Genomic DNA, 19131 nt, shown 5'->3' on the forward strand with positions numbered 1-19131 from the left:
GATGGCATGTCCCATGAAGTCAAGCATGCACAAGTCACCCGGTCACTGGGGGCCTCAGTTGGCCCTACTGATGCAGTGGGCTCATTAGGCACTTGTGATAACCCTTCACGGGGACCTTTGGAACAGACAACGGTTGGTAACTTTAAGATCACGTATTCTTTGTGGATCTACCTAAGGCAAATACAAAGGAAGAAGCTATCAATAAATCCGGGAGAACAGGCTCCTTCCCGTGGGCTCCAGCCTCCAAAGAATTCAGATCCACAAGACTTCACCATGACGCCCAGGTCCAGGCACTACTGAACCCTGGCTGGGAGGGATGCTTCAGTTGAGAAGTTCTAGGGGAGGGAGCCCCATTTCCCAGCTCCTCGGGAATCCCCCAGATGGTCTGGACTAACCTCCCCAGTCCATCCCCACCCCCCAGCTGAGCTGGGGAGCTTAGCTTGTCTGGAATCAAGTTCTGATGGACCAGGGGCACTGATATTCAGGAGAAAGGAAAGTGGAGAGCAGGCAGTGAGCACTCGACAGCCCATCAGCTGGTAGCAGAAAGAAAGAGGTTCTCTCTTTGCAAACCCCCAGGGTGGGGCTGCTAGCGGGCTTCTCTGGCCCTGCCCCCCGCCCTCTGACTTGTAGAGGGCCCCTTGCTTCTAGTAGGGGCAGACGCCTGAGGGGCAAGACAGAATCATCCTTGCAGGAAGGGGAGACCCTGGGGTCCTCATTAGGTCCCAGACCAGGCTACCTCAGACCCATCAGCAATCTCTCTGACCTTGTCAAGAGCTCCTTCCCACCTCCTTGGTTAATAGGATGAGCTCACCAGGCAAAAGAGTAAGATGAAGTGTTTCACGTAGTATTTTTCCTCCCAAACCCTTAGCTCCTATGGTCTTGCTGATCTTGCATCCTTCCTGGAAAAAGGGCCCTGGATCCATGCTTGGCATTTCACAGTTCGAAGTCACTTTAGAGATTATTTCGTTTGCTATTCTCCTGTTTAGAGATGTGGAAACCAGAAGCCGAGGGTCCTGAAGTCTCTTGCCCAGGATCCCACGGATGCCCCTCCAGTGTACTTCCTGCTTGGCCCAGGGCAGTCCTTCTGTCCATTTGGCAAATGATGCCCAGCCTGAGGGACTAGAGCTGGAATTAGAACTCAGTTCTGGGGACGCCTGGGTGGCTCAGTTGGTTAAGCGACTGCCTTCGGCTCAGGTCATGATCCCGGAGTCCTGGGATTGAGTCCCACATCGGGCACCCTGCTCAGCGGGGAGTCTGCTTCTCCCTCTGACCCTCTTTCTCATGCTCTCTATCTCTCATTCTCTCTCTCTCAAATAAATAAATAAAATCTTAAAGAAAAAAAAGAACTCAGTTCTGTGTAGCCTATTCACCCCTGTGGTTTGGTTTGCAGGCTTCTTCCTTTGTGCAATGGGGTTAGTGTCACCTGGCAAAGTTGATGCAAAGATGATTGGAAAGACTGTGTACGTGCTGTCGTCGTGGCACACAGGTGCTAAATAATGTCCTTCCTAAGGAGCGTGGGCGCCGCCAGCGTGGGGAGGTGGGGGATGGGAAGTTGTGAGCCACATTGCTGCCTGCAGCCTTGGTGGCAAGGAAGTGGCAAGGGCCGGGCGGCCACCTCTCCCTGGGGAGTGCAGCGCCAACCAGTATTCTAATCCCTTCAAGCCTAAGTCCCAACCGCTGCGGCTGAGAACGAGCCTTTCACGGAGGATCCCATCAGGCTGTGGGTGTGGGGCCGCGGCCCTGAATACCAGACGGCTCTGTGATCAGTTCCGTTGTCAGCCCAAGGCCAACGTGTGGGGTGGAAAAGAGCAACTAATGTTTGCGGACCTCACATGGCCTTGGATCTCCCTCCCCAGCCTCCTCCTGAGGGCAGCTGCGCTCTAGCAAACTGAGCACCGACCGCGTGTCAGATGGCTTGGTTGCCCTCCCGGTCCTGCCTCTCGCTACCTCGCTCACTTGGGGCCCCGGGCTCCGGGCTGGACTGTGCGCCTTTCCGGGCCTCGGGGTCCTCACGAGGAGACGGCTCCTCCTAAGACGTTTGTATTCATCAAACAGCGCCCTGGAACTACTAGACGGGCGCGGGGTCTCTCCGGCCTCCTGGTTACAATTCGCTCTTGCGTCTCCTCACGAAACCTCCCGCTCTCCATCTTCGCGGCCCCGGCCGGGCCGCAGTCGCCGGCTCGTCCCCCGCGCGGTTCCCCCAAGCCCCACCAGAGGGCGCCCTTTGCCCGCCGAAGGCGGCTGGGCTGTAACTCCGGGGGCCGGGGTGGACTGCCCCCTCGCTCGAGGCGGTGCAGGGCGCGGGCCGCGCCGGGGTCCCCCCCCCCAACTCCCCCGCCTCGAGGGCGCTACATCGCAGCCCCCGCCCCTCGTCCCGCGGCCGCCCGGCTGCGCGCGCCTCTCGCGCCCCGGCCCCGCGCCTCCCGCTCGGCCTCGGTCCCCCGGGGCGGCGACAAGTTTGCCCCCGGCCGCCCGGCCCCGCCGCCGACCCCCTTCTCCTGCGCCTCGGCTCCGGGGCGCGCCGGGCGAGGCCCCGAGCCCGCGCCCGGGGCGTGCGGGCTGCCCGGCCGCCCGGCCCCGAAGGGGCGCCCCCCCGGGCGGCGTGCGCGGGCCGCCGCAGTTCCGGCGCTGGCCGCCGGGCGGCGCCCCGCGCCTCGGCCGCGCTCCTCCCGCGCTGCCCGCTCCCGGCTCGCTCGCGGCCGGACACAGACTGCCTTCAGCTGCCGGCGGATCGCGCTGGGGCCGCCGCGGCTGCTGCGGAAGCAGGGAAAACCGGAAAACAGCCCGGCGGCCCGGCCCCAGCTCAGCCCCCGGAGTGCGGAGCCGCCCAGGTAAGGGCAGGGCCCGCCGCGGCGCCCCCCCCCCCCCCCCTGGGCTGCTCCCCCCCTCCGCGCCCCCCGCGTCCCCCGCGTCCCGGCCGCGCGGGCCCCGCGCGCGCCCCCTCCCGCGCCCGTCCCCCCTACTTCTGACGTCTCTGCCTCTCCGTCCCCCCCGGGGCCGCTGCCCCGCACCCTTCCCTGCCCCCGCCCCCACGGCCTCCCCGGCGCCCTGCCTCCCCTCTCCCGCCTTCAGCCCGCCGGTCCCCTGCGCTCGGATCCCTGCGTCTCCCGGGCTCTGGACCCCCATCGCTTCGCTTCCGTAGTTCCTCCAGTCTCCATCCCCGTCTCCCTCCCCGTCTCCCTCCCTCCGCAGCCCTTCCCCGGGCTCGCGATCCTCCCGCGCTGGTCCTCCCCTTCCTCTGTGCAACTCCCAGCCCTGCCTGTGCCCCCTGCAGGGACGCCGGCCGCTGCCTGCCGCCGGCGCGCTCCCCCAGCCGCTGTCACCCCCGCTTCCCGCCCGGCCCCGGCTGCTCTGCCCCATCCCGGCGCAGCCCCGGAGCCCGCGAGGCCCCCTCCCCCTTTGCTCGCTGCCATCTGCCTCCGCTGCCCCCCTGCCCCTGCGCTGGACTCCGGCCACCACCACACCCCCACCCTACACGCCGGCTCGCTTCGGGGGGACCGGCGTCCTATCAGAAATGCCCCTCTTTCCCTGGACTAATGAGGCTCCCACCCATCTCACCCTAGTTCACCCGAGTGGGAAGTGAGGGAGAAACTCTGGAGACCTGCATTTGGGCGTTTGATGGGGGAGGGGGCTGAGGAAGAGGGGGGGGGGAGGGGAGCTGATTGAGATTCTCTCCAGTGAGGACTGGCAGAGCGGTGAGCTGCTCAGACCTGGCCAGGGCGGAGGGCCGGCTGGTGACAGCTGGGACAGGGGTTTCAAGGCATGGAGAGCACCTGTGTCTCTTTCCCCGGCTCCCTGGAGCTGAAGAAAGTGAGAGTCGAGGAGCTGGAGCCCCGGGGAGAGTTGGCCAGTGGCGGGGGAGGCGGCGGTGGGGGGCTGGGCAGGGGCCCTCTGGCCGGCCTGCCTGCCTGGCAGCGGTGGGGCACTGCGGCCTGAGCTTCTCCCCCGCTGGACCTTTGGCTGCACAGCTCTTGGCATCTCTACTTCATGCTGCCATCTTCCTCCTGGTGCTGTTGTCTGGTGATGCCACGAGGTGCCACCTCCCTGCCTCCCTCCAGTGGCTCTCCTGGGCATGTCTCCCAAGGGCCTGGGTTGTCTGGAAAGAGGAGGGGAACTCTGGGCATGGCCGGGGCCCCTCAGAGGCCAGACCCTGTGGTCCCGGGGACTGGCCCGGAGTACCGAGCCCTGCCAGGAACAGAGAGCTACCTTTGCTTAAGCTCCCTGTGGGTCACCTGGGTGAGAGGAGCACCTGCAAACAGCACGGCATCCCCCCTCCCCCGGGATAGAGACTGTCTGGGTTGGCAGTGGACATCTAAAAGAGCAGTGTGGTCTTGCTCTGCCCCCCTTCCCCTCCTCCCCACTGAGTATCTGTGCTCCTGTGATCTGGCCCGAGGGGCCTGGGGAGGTCAGCTGTGTTCTGCTCCCCCCTCCACCCCCTGGCCCGGGAAGGAAGCCCCAGGAACTCCACTGGGCATCATCAGGCTGGTTGTATTTGCTGAAGCTGCAGCCCATGCCTCATCATTAATCAGGTTTATTATTTTCCTCCCTGGCTGGATGTGTTCCTCAAGGTCGCGACCCTTTGGAGAGTTAATCTAGTATGCACACATTACAGTGTCTGGGTTTGTTTAATTTTCTGTATTTTGTTCTTTTCTTGCGAGCGAGCCTTCCGTGGGGAGCTGTGGTCCGGGCTTGCCCACCACCCTCCTGCCCGCCTGGCTGGCTCTGTCCCCTAGCCCTCCTCCGGACCTGCCACCTGAGGCCAGAGGCAGAGCTGGTCCCCAGAGCTCTTGGCCGTGCCTGGTGGGGAAGAGGGGGTAGTGAGTGGAGGGGCGCTGGGGAGGACATTCTGGTTTTTCTTTGTTTTCCCCATTCCCCCCTCCCTGCACCCCCCAGGCATCTTGATCATCGACTGACATTTTCATCAGCACCAAAAGTTCTTCCCAGAGCCCAGGTCTGCGTCTGGGTCTGGCTTTCCAGTTTGGTTTTCCTCCCCTGAGGATGGAGAGGGAACTTTGGCAGGGTGGGTGAGAAGTGGGAACCCTCACGAGGGGACGCGGGGGGCTCCTGGAGAGCTGGTCTGAGCCAGACCCAGAGGGAAGGAAGGAAGGAGGGCAGGAGGACCTGTCCTGGGCGAGGGGAGACAGTGCTGGAAAAGCAGGGGAGCGGCGGGCCGGGGCGGGTGGTTGTGCGGCTGGCGTGGGCCAGGCGGTGGCAGGGAGTGTGTGGGAAGAAAGCCTCTGCCGTCACTTCTGCATAGTACGAATCCCTCATGTGTGTGAGGAGAGCCGCCGTTTTCCAAATGCTTTTTAGAATTACTTCATCTGATCTCTGCGAGGGCCCTACAAGCATTTCATCTGCACTCTCACCCTCCAAGGAGGTGTCACTGATCCCCCAGAGGCTGAGGCCCAGGGAGCTTAGGTGACCCGTCCAAGGCTCTGTGGCCACACGGGAGGCCTCACTTGTTGCTGGTGAAGGTCTCTGCTGCTCAGCCCTCCCTGTCCCCATCCCGAGCTTCATTTCGTCTTCATGTTCTCCAGGGTGGGCTCCACACTTTCCCCTCCCGGTGGGGGCTGGCTGGTGGTCCACACTCCTGGCCCAGGTCTTCGATCTGGCTAATTCTTGGCTCTGCATTCTCAGCCCCTAGACTGGCTGCTCCGGCGTGCGTGTGTGTGTGCGTGTGTGTGCGCGCGTGCGCGCGTGCGTGTGAGTGAGTGTGCGTGCGTGTGTGTGCGTGTGTGCGCGCGTGCGTGTGTGTGCGTGCGTGTGTGTGCGTGTGCGTGCGCGTGTGCGCGCGCGTGTGTGTGAGTGAGTGTGTGCGTGCGTGTGCGTGCGTGCGTGTGTGTGTGCGTGCGTGTGCGTGTGTGTGCGTGTGCGTGCGTGCGCGCGCGCGTGTGTGTGTGTGTTGGCCGCGGGGGTGTCCCACCAGCCCCGCCCCGGACAAGCGCTTCCTTCTGACGGCCTCTGGCAGAAAGTTCCAGGTTCTCCCAGACACTGGTCCGGGAACCTCAGATGCCTAGGCTCTGTCGTCGTCCTCTGCCTTCCCCACCCCGCTCCTGGGTGCCTTATCCCTTTGGCGCTCAGTTCTTTCCGGCACTCCTGGTGCCCAGCCTGACCCTTCCTTGCGCACTGCCACTGTCCCACGTGGGACTTTAGCGACTCAGCCCCGGGTGATGGTGGCACAGCCTCCTCCCTGGGTGGCCCGCAGGCTCCGCTTCCAGGCACCCTGCTACCACACCTACTTTCCTACAAAGATGGCATCTGTAGTGTGTGACCAGGTCTTAGGAGCCCCGGGGCCCCCCCCCACCCCAACCTGCACCTCCTAGACACGGTTCCCTGTGGTAGTTGGGAGTTTATGGCCTTCGGCCTGTGGCCCTGCTTTGTGCCTCTGGCCCTGATCCTCGGCCCGCCCTCTGCCCACCCTCACACCGGGCCCGTGATGCCCTCAGCCTTCCCTTCGCTCCTCTTTTTCTGCCCACCCACACTTGCTCAGCCTTCAGGGTGCAGCCTGGGAAGCCCTCCCCACGCCGCGCGCCCCGCAGTCCCAGCAGGACGTGGTGGCAACGTCAGCAGCTAAAGGTTGGGCGGATCTGGCTTCCTGTCCTGGTGTCTCTCTCTGGGTGACTTTAAACAAAGTGCTTAACCCCTCTGAGCCTCTCTTGTCTCACACATAAAATGGGGACCATCTCCCCTGCCTGAAAGGGTTGTTGTCAGCGTGGCTGTATTTGGGGTGGAGAATGGGATTTGTCAATGTGAAGGCCAGCCAGGGGGCTCCTCTCACGCTGCGTCCTTGGGGTGCTCGTTTAGCTCCCATCCCCTGCCCGCTCTGGCTGTGCATCTGTCTCTGTCTGTCTACCCGCCCGGAAGGAGCAAGGCCTTTGCCTGGTGCCAGAAGTTTCCGTCCTTGGCTCCTCACCGGGCGTGCCCTGGCTCTCCACACCCGTACGTTGGCCCCTGCTTATCGTAGGAGTGGAAGAAATAGTTGTTGCTTGATTATAACGTTTGGTTACATAAAATGGGGTATGCCTTACCTTTAACAAATCCAACGTGAAAAAATGATTTATGCCCCAGTACGAGCCAAGGTAAATCATGGGAAGGAAGGAGAGAATCAGTTTAACACTGTATCGACTGCACATCCTGCTCATTTCAGAGAGTCACCCCAGCTCCCTTGTGAGCACCTCCATATTTACAGACGAGGAAAGGGGGCCCACAGGGGGCCCCTCTGAGTCCTGCCATGGTCCAGGGAGCACTCCAGAACCCCACTTCCTTCCCCAATACATGGGCCTAAAAATGGGAAGGAGAGGCTCCTTATGGAATGATTTCATACAGGTTTTCTTTGAACAACTCAACACTTCCATCATTTACATAAGCAGGGATTGGGTAGTTGGGGGCACCTCAGCGAGGCAGGGCTCAGTGAAGCAGGTTTAGGATTTGGGGGGCGAGCACAGGAGGATGCACCACAGGATGGGAAAAGGAGGGGTGCAGGGGTGCGCCCTGGCCACCATGGGCGCTGGCGGTCGGATGGGGCTGGAACTCAGTGAGGAGGAGGGGGAGGAGGGCTGCCCAGGCAGAGGGGGGGACAGGGGTGGCCTGGGGACTGGGTGATGGTGCGGTGGGACGAAGGGGTCCTGTCTTCAGGGAGTCAGGGTGGGCAGGGGTAGGGCAGAACTAACAGATTCAAGAGGACCTTGAAAGCCAGAGAGAAGAGGTTCAGCTTGCTGCATGGGGATCTGGAGCATCCTGGGCAGACGAGTGAGTGCCCAAAGAGGGGTTGAGGGGCTGGGGGCGACTGCAGCAGGGGGGTGCATTGGAGTGGCATTTCCAAGGAACAGCAGACCATGCGGACAGATTGGGAACAGATGAGGGAGCAGAAAGTGTCGCAGAGAACTTTGAGATTGGAGCCCCGGAGGCTCGGCAGGATGACGATGCCACTTCAGAAATAGGGAAGCCAGAAGGGAAAGCGGGCCTGAGGGAAAGCTGAAGAATGTGTTCCCAGACGGACGCGCTGTGAGGCAGGCGCCTGGAGCATTTGGGGATGGAGCCTGGGTGGCCTGAGCAGGACGGCAGCTGAGCAGTCAGTCTTGGGCTGGAAGTTACTCCCCGGTGGGTCTGTCGCCTCCAGGGGCCCCTGAGCAGAGCTTCCCTCCAGTTTGGCTCACAGGAGTAGCCCCAGTGCCATGCACTGAGCAGGTGCTAAGTAAATATTTGTCTTAATGAAGTGGCCCCAAGTCACGTTTAACAAATGTGTGTTACAGAGAGAAATTCCTGGTGGAAGGTGGTGGGTGAGGAGGGGACAGGAAGTCTGTGGGGGCCTCCGGCTTCCGGGAATGGCGTGTCCTGGGCCTCCCCCGCTCAGAATCCAGGCTACTTCTTGCTGCCTCAGTTTACTCTTTGTGATCTCTGTAATCTCAGGCATATAAACACACTTGCCCCCAGGGACAGAATCGCGGGCAGGCTCCCTGGCAGGGGTGGGGGTGCAGGGGGGCACGACCCCAAGGACAGGGGCATCACAGTGGCGGCCTGGGAGAGTGACTGTGGAGTAAACACACGTTTGGAATGGGAGTTTAAGGGCCGGAGTTAAAGAGGAGGATTTAATAGAATGAGAAATCAATAACCCAGAGGAGGTTAAGATGTGTAAGTGAGAGATTGGCTACAAAGCGCACTTAATAAAAAAGAAAATTTTAAGAAGCTGTGGAGGATGGCAGCACCTCTTGGGGCAGCTGGGGTAGTTGCTGCCCTCCAGCCCAGAGGCTCCTGAGTAGGGAGACTGGGTTTCGGGAGTGTAGTTTGGCTGTCACCTTTTGGGGGCTGCTCTCTGTCTTTCTGGGTGGCCGGAGTGTGACACCTGCGTCCCTCCAGCAGAGGCTGTGGTGCTGTGGTCGGCCACACCCAGCTCAGATTGCACGGGATTGAAATCCTGGCTCTTCCACCTGTCGGGCCGGGAGCTGAGCAGCCTAATCGCGGCCAAAGGGAATCTCAGCAGATGCACTGGGCACCCAGGGAATGGTCACAGTTGTTGCTGTTACAAGTACGATCATGTTCTCATCTTTAGAGTTTCTCCTGGCCCGGTTCCGCTCCTGGTGAGAGGGTGGGGACTGGGCGTGGCCCCGTGGGTTCAGTCACTTGGTCCAAGTTACAAGGTGGGCAGTGGCTGAGCTGGGGCATCAGCCCAGGGCTCCGGGCTCCCAGTCCTGTGCCCCTTTCCGTGGGCTTCGTGGCCCTCCACACAGGAACGAGAGGGCAGGCAAAGAGAGACGTCAGTAATCCATTTGGTCCCATCTTGGCATCCAAACAAAATCGGATTGGCACTGACCAGGAACACAACCTTAACCCTCTAAGGCACTTAGACTGGGAGCCCCTCCGGGTCAAGGAGATGGCCTGTGTTTTTGTGTCTAGCAGTAGGCTCACATTGTAGGTACTCAGTAAGTATTTGTTAAGTGGACAAATTAGTTGACAGCAACAACACCGATGGCAATAATAATAACCAGTATTTCTCAAATGCTTATTGTTATGTACCAAGCACGACACAAAGGGCTTTCCCTATAGTATCTTAGTTCATCCCCTGACTAACGTTAAACTTTAGGATACTGTTTATGGTACTACGATTATTTTAGGCACGACTTGGGATACTATTGTACCCATTTCACAGGCAAGGCGGCTGAGATTCAGGATAGATGATTCATTAGCCTAAAGTGCCGTAGCTGGCAAGAAGCAGAGTTGGAATTTGTACCCAGGCAGTCCGATTTAAAAAGTTTTTTTTTCTTTTTATTAAGTAAACTCTCTCCCCAACGTGGGGCTCAAACTCACGAATCCTGAGATCAAGAGTCGCATGTTCTACCAACTGAGCCAGCCAGGCGCCCCTCAGGCTGTCTGATTTCAAACTAGGGGTCAGAAATCTCTGTGTACCTGTGAGGGTGTGTGTGCATGTGTGCCCACGCACGAGTGTGTGAAATGGGTCCTGACTGTCCCCTGACTTCCTAGCTCTCCCTCCGGCCCCCTCACTGTCCTGTTGCTCATCTCATAGGGAGACCAGGCATGGAGGGGGCTCAGACCTTCCATGCACTCTGGTGCTTGTCTTTCCTTGGCCGGATTTCTTTGACACACCCCCCCCCAGGGGGGAGGTCACTGGCAATATTGGGGAATCGGTGAAAGACCCCTCTCATCCGAGCTCCTGAGTGGGCCCTGAATCATGGGCCAGTCTTTTCCCGTACACGGGCCATCCAGGCAAGGGCTGGGGGTGGACGCCGTGGACTGTGGATGAGACTCTCTCATGAGTTGAGAAGTTTGAGGATTGGTGGCACTCAGGGGACACGTGGCTCCTTGAGGTCACAGCAGCCCCACCCTGCCCGGACCATCCCCTTCCGGGCCCTGGGGCCCAGCTGGCTGGCGTGCGTGGCTGCCTGCGTCATCACTTGGGGGATCTTGCTGGGGTCTTGGACTCTCAGAGGCATGACGGGGTAGCTCTGGAAGAAATCTGATGGAGCACTTCTGTCACAATTGTGGTTATTTATCTCTCCAGCCTCTCCCCAGGCCTGGTTCCGTTCCTAAGATCACGACAGAATGTCCCCAGCAAGGTTGGTGACAGGATAGGAATTTGGGCATGTCTTTCTGGAGGCAGGAGAGACGTTTTCCGAGGTAGAGAAGACTGGAGTGGGCGTAGGGAGGGCCAGAAGGCCCCTCTGGAGTCCTTTTCTGGGGGTGGTTGTGGAGTTTCTCACCAGCTGTTCACTGCTCCTGAGTTTCCATCAGACGATCAGCCCTTATGCTGAAGCTGCTAATGCCACTTCCTGGTGGGTGTCACATATTTAAAGGCTTGCGATGTTCTTGGTGATTTCTGCCCATGCCCCCAGGATGTCTCTCAGAGATAGAGAGGGCAGCTAGGAATGATCATCTCAGACTCCCAGAATTTCGGGAACAAGCTGAAAACCAGTGTTATTTGGTTGAAGGGTTGGATCAGGATCCAGGACTCCTGCTCTGTCCACACACCCAGGGCCTTCTGAAGGTCACCCATGGGCCGTGCAAATAGCGGAGGCAGTGGTCCCTTGGGCGCACCTGCTCTTCCCGGGGTGGAGAATATTCCACAGAATGAAGCAGCCTTTGTCCAGAAATGATAATGCCTATTTTATTGCCGGGAAAACTGAAACCCAGGCAGGGTACTGAAAAATAGAATCTTATTCCTGGAAGGAACTTGAACTCATTCGTTCGGCACCCTACCCGACGCTCTCCTCTTGTCTACACACAGAATCTCCGCTGGCTAGTTATCCAGCCCCAGTTGCTCCCTCTTCCCTTCCTTCTCTTCCTCCCCACCCTCTGAGAGCTGACGTTATTGAGCACCGATTACATTCTAGATGCTTTATGTGTATTAAGTTGATCTACCGACAACCAACCCTCTGAGTAAACTGAGGCCCAGAGAGGTCATATAGCTTGCTCAAGGTGACACACTAGTATGTGGTAGAGCCAGGATGTAAATTTTGTTCCCTGAGCCATGCTCTTGACCATTCCTGAGGCAGCTGTAAACGAGGGAACATGTGAGGATACCCAGCACGCTGTCTGGCATACGGAAGGGGCTCAGGAAATGCTAGTGATTTTCTTCAAAAAATACCAGAAGGTTTTACCTTATCCTGAGCCAAATCTACTTCCCATGGGTCCTCATTCTGCACCCCTCCTTGGAACCCCATAAGGCACTTCTACCCCGTTTCCTGTTGCAGTCCTCGGGCTGTGAAGGTACTCTCATGAGCAGAAGCAAAGCCAGGATTCAGGCTCTTCCTAGCTGGGTTTCTGTCCAAGACTCTCTTCCCCACACGGAGGCCCCTGCCTGGGAAGATGATGGGGGTGCTCAGAGAGACGTCTAAGACTTGGACTCATGGGCAGGTGGTTGCCTGATCCTTGGCCACAGGGCGGTGCAGGTTGTTGCCCCACATCCATTCACGGGGCACGTTTCCGGAGTTCCTCTGGGGTGCCATGCACGGCCACAGGGTGGCACTGGGTGGGTGCACCCCATGACCGACCCCTTACACCGTGCCCGCACAGATACGGAATCTGTCAGATGTTGCACTGGGTCTTGGGTTCTGGGGGCAGGGGCCTGAGGCCCGAGGTGCCCGCCTGCTCCTTTGAGCTCCTCCGAGGCGAGGTGATGCTGCAGATACCCCTCACCCCGAGAGGGCCAGAATGTTCAGGTGACCCAAATCTAGGAGTACAGAGTGGGCAACTGGATGGAGAAAGCTCCCCAGTTTATTTGAGCTAAAATAGCACCATCCCATTTACCTTTGAAAAGTGAGAGTCCTGCCAGAGTCCAAAGCGAATAGGCTGGAACATGCGGTCGGCCAGGTGGGTTGCGGATTGGAAGTAACCAGGCCACTGGGCTACGTACGTACGTAGGTAGCGGAGAGTCAGCTGAGAGAGCGCATGTCCGTGGGCAGGAGGCTGGCCAGGCCATGGCTGGCGCGCTCTCTCTCTTTCCCTCTGCTCCTCTGTGAGGAGGGGATTAGCCCCGGGGCGGCGGGGGTGGGGGGGCGCGAGAGGGGGGATGCTTGACCTGGGGCCTAAGTTGCTGGGATGGAGCCAACCTTTGTCCCACGTTCCTGGGCCAGTAAGGGCTGTTGCTCTTGCCTTGCGTCCATTGTCCTGTGTCGTCGCTGGACCCCGCGGCAGCCCTGCCCCGTGGGGGTTATTCGTTCCATCTGACCCAGGAGAGAAGGGGTGCTCCTCAAGCCCTAGAGTAACTTGCCTAGGTCACACGGCTGAGCCTGAGCTGTTGCATTGCCCTTTCTCCCTATCTGTGGCTTCTCCTCTGGGGCCTGTGCTTTTCAGAGGAGCCAGTAGGTGTCTCTGTTCAGCCTCCAGGCCCCGCCCTCCCCCCCCTCCCCCACAGGGTAGGAAGAGCAGCTCATCCAGGGGAGGGTCAGGCCACACAGATGGCCCGATGGCCCGGGGAGGTGGGCAGAGGTCATCACGTCCGTTTCCCCGATGAGACACTGCTCCACTGGCACAGGGGTGTGTCTGTTTCTCAGCTCTGCACCCCCAACGACTAGGACAGCCCCAGCATATAGTAGGTGCTCAATAAATACTTGCGGCGTGGATGGCTGTGATTGTGAGCTCCTTGTCGGCAGAGGCCGTGGATCGGGGAGCCCTCCATTAGCGCTGAGCCCTAGCTCTGGAAAGCTGGGATGGGCTGCTTTAACTCACAGACCGGTGCGGCTGAAGAGTCAGTTAGTTGCGTGGATCTCAAAAGACATTTTCTCCTTGGATTGGGGGGTTAACGTGACCCGTAATGAGGCACTTCACGCCGTCCTCAAGCCCAGCCGAGCCTGGCATGATGGGTTGGGGTGGGGGACTGGTTAGGGGTGTCTTAGTGAGAGCAGATGTGGTGCACACAGGGGAGGAGCTCTGACTTGAGTTCGGGGGTGGTGCTCCTATGAGTCGGGGCTGGGGGCTCCGGGAGCAGGGGTCTGAGCCCTGTGGGTGCTGCTCCAGACACCCAGTGTGACCTGGGACCGTGTGCACCCTGGTGGAGTGAGCTGTGTGGGAGGGCAGTGGGCAGGGAGGCGTGTGGGGAATGCAGGCGCAGAGCCTAGGAAGAGGCTGCCCTTGTGTGGGGACCATGAAAAGGGACCCAGGATCTAGGGGATGAGAGCAGGTCCTGTTTGATATTTCATGCCCTGGGTTCTGGGGCATAATCAGGAGTCACGTGGAAGCAGAGCCTCAGGGACTCTGGCCACCTGCTGCTGGCCATGGTCAGCCGGGTCCGCTGAGTGCCCCTCCTCCCCGCCGGGCCCATTTCTGCTGATTGGCGACAGTGCCCACAGGGCTGAGTTGAGAGGGGTCTGGGGCCGAGTGTGGGCTCCTGGGATGGGGCCCGGTTTGCCTTGCATCTGCCGCGGGCACAGGGCAGGATGAATTTGTCAAGTGAGATTTTGGCCAACCATCTCAATTTACAGATGAGGAAATTACTCTGAGAGGGGAGGTAACTCGCCCAAGGTCACAGGGCTTGCAGAGTCAGGATTCCCCAGACCCCTGGTTTGTTCTGTCTCGTGCCTCTGTGACTTGCGAGGAGCCTCTTTATCAAGCCAGGGGACCCAGTGCCCTGCTCCCATGCTCCTGCACCGTGGCTGGGGCCCTCCCCAGCTTCTAGCCAGCTCCCTCTGCCTGGGCAGGATGTGGAATGAGCCGCAGAAGCAGGCCCTGCTCTTTGGGAGTTGTGACTCCAAGAGACATATGGAGGAGAGCCAGGCGGAGGCATCCCCGTGACAGGCAGTACACACGCTTGTCAGGAGCGCCCCCAGGCTAGGGGTGCGTGGACACTCCGAGTCCAGGTTGAAATGGGCAGAGCAGGACAGGCTGATGACTCTCCTTCGAGCAATCCACACAAGCTTCTTGGAAGAGGGGGCTTCCTGGCAACATGAGTCCCTCTCTCTTTACTGACTGTGGAGCCCTGGACATGGCAGTTAGCATATCTGAAGCCTCTGCTCAGCAACAAAGTGGGGGCAATAAAGAGCCTATTCTCTTAGGGCTTGGGCAGGAACAAATCAGTCACATCTATAAAAGTGCGTCTTAAATCAAAAGGTTCGTTTGTTCTTTTGGTTTTTTTTTTTTTTAATATTTTGTTTTTTGTTTGAGATAGAGCGTGCAAGAGAGAGCAGAAGCCGGGGGGCAGAGGGAGAGGGGAAAGCAGGAGAAGCAGACTCCCCCACGGAGCAGGGATCTGGACTCGGAGATCCATCCCTCATGACCCGAGCTGAAGGCTGACACTTAACCGACTGAGCCCCACAGGCGTCCCCATAAGGTGCTTTCAGTAGATACTGTCTGATTTTAGTTATATAAGATTCAAGAGCAGGCAAGGTAATATTTGGTAATGGAAGTCAGGCTAGTAGCTTTCCTTGGAAGGGGGCGGGAGGGGGCCCTCTAGACCGTTGGGAATGCTCTGTGTCTGCATCTGTGAACTGATTGTATGGGAAGTTCACTGATCTCTACAGGTGCATGCACTTTTCAATACGTACATTATATGTCAATTTTAAAAGTTTTTGAAGTTCTAATGGCTAGAGTCTGGTCACTTGACAATGTCCAAGAGGAGGCCTGAATGACATTAAGAGAAATAGCAGGTGATATTTGTTGAACACATTGTAGGCAGTGTGCTAATCATTCATATGCATTTTCTCATTCAATCCTTACAACAAACCCCATTTTACAAAGCTCAGAGAGGGGACATAAATGGCCCAGTGTCACACAGCCAGCCCATGGCAGAGGTGGGTCCCGGCCAGGTCTGACTGCAGAGCTGGCCTTCTCGGCTGAGTATGATGCCCTCCGGTGCTGCCCTGATCCCCAGGTCCGTCCCCTAACGGGGGGGGGGGGTTGGGGGGTGGCGAGTCTCCTGGGCTATGTTGTCTTTGCCCCTCTGACCACGCGGGCCTCCTGCTGGGCCCGGCAGCTGGTGCTGCGATGTGCAGAAGAGCCACAGTTGCTGTGCTGGTCCCAATCTGGAGATGCCTCTAGAATGGAAGTAGGTGGGCAGCAGGAGCCAGAAGGAAGGCATCTGTTGGAAAAGTAGCAAGTGGTGATGTGCTCGCTGGGAGGGTCTCCGAGGGGTGCGGTGGGGAGGGGGTGTGGAGGCTCTGGGGGCAAATGATGGTGTGCTCCGTAAAAAGCCTCCAGGGCAGATCCCTGCCAGGTGAGGGACTGAGGGACAGAAAAACCAATATTTCTCCCAGCAGTTGGAGGGAGGAGGGAGCTGCTCTGCATAATGCGAATTCCCTCCCTGTCTCCCGCCAGCGCTAGGGGATTTGCATCTTCTCGGAGAACTCCGTGCTCCCTGGGAGAAGCCGGGAGAAGCCGGGCACACGCGGGCATCTTCCCGAAGGCTGGGGGCTGGGAGGAAGCTGGGAAGCCAGGCGCTTTTGTTGCCTGTATTATTTGGCGAAGCAAGTCAGCCTAACTCAGACTAAGCTGCCCGGACGTGTGGCCTTGTCGAGGGAGAGAGAGGTAGGACTGTGTTAACGTTTACATGCAGCTGGCAAACAAGATAAAGCCTTATTGTTGTCCAAGGTTTCCAATCAGATGGGGAAAAAGAGGGCCTGGTGGCTTCATTCAGGGTGCTGGAGGGCAAATAGCATAGCAGAGGAACCTGCTCACTTCCTCTGGGAGGCCTGCCCTGATTAACCCCTTCAGCCCCTTCCCGTTACATCCCAGTCCTCAGCAAGGACATACACCCTGTGAAGAGAGTAATAAGTACATTAGCAAGTTCTTGTTGTTGAGGATTGATTTTTGTCTTCAGTCTATCTCCAGTACCTTGATCCTGTTACCCCCCCCCCCCCCCCTTTGACTGGAGGCTGGCTGAGGGCAGAGAGTACGAGGACCCTTCCTTTGAGCCTCTCTTCGGGATTCCCTCCTTTGAGCAGGTGCCCATCGAGCCCAGCTAACTGACTCTAGCTCCCCAGTGCAGCTTTGGCTCTCTGCCTCAGGATGTTTGCACATGCTGTTTACCCTGCTTGGAACCCCTTCCTCCACCGCCTCTCCTCCTCTTGCTTCGCTCCTGTGCATGGATTCCTCCTTCAGGCCGCCCTTTCCTGCTGCGTCCTCCAGCCTGAATGAGGCCCTGTCTTGTGTGCTTTGAAGCCTCCAGTGCTCCTTCCCTTTGGAGCTCTCCCCACACCACATTGTAATGGCCCATTCAAGGCTTGGACTCCCTGACTGGGGCCTGAGCTTCGGGGAGCCAGGGATTGGATTGGGCTGTTGTGGCCACTTCTGGGCCCCAGGCCCTAACACAGAGCCCCGCACGTGGGAGAGTCTCGCTGGATGTTTGTGGAATGAGGTGAGGCCATTGAGTGCCAAAGAAAGGAGCAAGGTTCTGGAGCTGCTGCTTTGGGAGCCCAGTTGCTGGGCGCAGCCGCGTCGGAAGGGTTCCCCTTGTCTGTGTGACTCCTTCCAGCCAAGTCTGAGCCCCAGAACAGCCGCTAGAGGCAGGCGTCGAAAGCCCAGCCTGGGCACCAGTGACCACATCGTTTTTGCTCCATACCGAGCTCCTGACAGCCGTGCATGGATGCAGGGTAATTGTGTTCCACAAACATGCCTGGATGTCAAACGTGTAAGATCCCTGTGGGGAGTGGGGAGGGGACCAGGAAAGGTGCTGGCCGTCATTTATCCTTCCATGGAACCAGGTGAGGGTGATTTCAGGTATCTTGCAGTTCTTGGTAGAGAGAAGCCTTCCTCCCTCATGCCCCTCACGGCCACCGTCCCTGCTGCGTGCACATTTGCTTTTAGGAGCTTTCATATCCAGGTTGTTCACGTAATACTCCCAGCAACCCTGGGAGGCGAGTGTTGTTGACCCATTTTTTTTTTTTAAAGATTTTATTTATTTATTTGAGAGAGAGAATGAGAGATAGAGAGCGCGGGAGGGAAGAGGGTCAGAGGGAGAAGCAGACTCCCCGCTGAGCAGGGAGCCCGATGTGGGACTCGATCCCGAGACTCTAGGATCATGACCTGAGCCGAAGGCAGTCGCTTAACCAACTGAGCCACCCAGGCGCCCTGTTGTTGACCCATTTTACAGGCAAGGAAACAAGTTCAGAGTGGTTATGCGGACACGTTTGCATCATGGTGCTTGGCTGGTAGGTAGTAGAGCTGGGATCCAGCTCTTCTAGTGTTCCTACCACAGCTGCCCTTCCTCCCAGGCAGTTCAGGGCCCTGCTTAGGAATCAGGGAGCCCCAAGTGCGGGTCCTCAGAGCAGACGCCTGTGCTCTCGCTTGGTGCCTGGGAGTCCGTGACCTTGGAAGGGCCTGTGTCCCGACCACAAAGTGCAGGTGGGAGGGGGAAGTCTGGCTTTGACAAATAGCCCTGTGGTCCCAGGACACGCAGGGCTAATTCAAGTGCAAACAGTGTATTAGTATTTATTACTCATGCTTCACTGCTAATAAAATTCGAGTTTTAAAAACAATGGTGAGCAAATGAATTGGTCGATGGCCTGTGGGAAGAAGATGCAGGGAAGGATATTTCATGGAGAGGAGAGACAGGGGGACTTAGCTCCTTCAGGTTCCTCACTGGGGGGCTGGAGGGTGGGAAGGATTCTTATTGGGAGCAGCTCTCCAGTCCCTGCCCCATCCGGGGAGTCGTTCATCTGCATGTGCACATTTGTCGGAGAGAATCTGTTGAAGGTAGCAGCATCTCCAGGCTGGGTGCCCACCTCCCAAAGATCCATTTCAGTTATCTGTGCTTAAACTTGGGAATCTGGAAAGCCACTTACTGCAGGGTCCCACGCCTACAACCCAGTGGGTGCCCCCACCTCTGGTACCTGAGCTGGGAGAGCCCTGCCTGGCAGGGCAGAGACCTGAGAAGTTCCTCAGACAAACCAAGGGACACAGCATAAGCTCTACGATGTCTGAGGATGTGGGAAGAGGGAGAGAAGGCCCTGGGGTGTTGAGGGGACTCGGAGCTGGATAGCACTTTGGGGTGAGGAGAGGTCTGACTGTTACACCTCCTCTCTTCTGCAATAGACAGCACCCCTGTCCCCTGTAATTTATCCGTCCTGCTTGTGTCTCAGGAGCATCATAGGCTGGAAAAAAATGTAATTTAAAAAAGACAAGACCTGCTACTGTGTGACCTTGAGCAAGTCATTTAACCTCTTTGGGACTTAGTTTGCTGATCTATAAAATGGGAATGCTGAGACCTGTCTGGCCCATCATGGGATCAAGAGGGAAAACAGGGCTGTGCAAGCGATGGGACATCATGAGCCAGCCCGTGTTCGGAGACAGCGCTCACACTCTCTTCAGGAAATTGCTTTGCTTAAAGCTGGGCTTTTGGAGGGCTTGGAAAATGTGAGGGGACTTGGGGTTTGTGTGTGTAGGTAGTACTTCTAAGAGCTTTCAGTACGTATCTGTCAGGAACGATGGAAGGGGGCATGGCATTTTCCTCCCCTTGCCTTCCTTGCCCCCCACATGCACCTGCTCTGTAGTGCTGTCCCGAGTAGGGCATAGGGCTTAGACACCTGACGTCACCGGCCAGCGCGCTGCACTGGGCACTCTGCCGCATGCTGTTCAAGTCTCACCCAGCCTTGGGGTGGGCACCAGTGTGATCCCATTTCACTGGAGTGGGAAACTGAGGCCCAGAACAGTGAGGGGCCTACCCAAGGTCACAGTTAGAATTGAGCT

The 19131-nt window shown here is 58.2% G+C and overlaps 1 protein-coding gene across 4 annotated transcripts in view; it reads left to right on the forward strand.

Moving 5' to 3' along the window:
• The first annotated feature begins 2709 nt into the window (after window positions 1–2709).
• Window positions 2710–19131, forward strand: part of GRIK4 (glutamate ionotropic receptor kainate type subunit 4) — a 421439-nt gene continuing 405017 nt past the window's right edge. For all 4 annotated transcript variants that reach the window (XM_025893698.2, XM_073903861.1, XM_073903862.1 and 1 more), the window contains exon 1: window positions 2710–2831. The gene's annotated coding sequence lies outside the window, so the exon portion shown is untranslated. The remainder of the gene's footprint in view (window positions 2832–19131) is intronic.

Source organism: Callorhinus ursinus, unplaced genomic scaffold, assembly GCF_003265705.2.
Source record: "Callorhinus ursinus isolate GAN/ISIS: 27379988/994484 unplaced genomic scaffold, GSC_fseal_2.0 scaffold19, whole genome shotgun sequence".
NCBI lineage: Eukaryota > Metazoa > Chordata > Mammalia > Carnivora > Otariidae > Callorhinus > Callorhinus ursinus.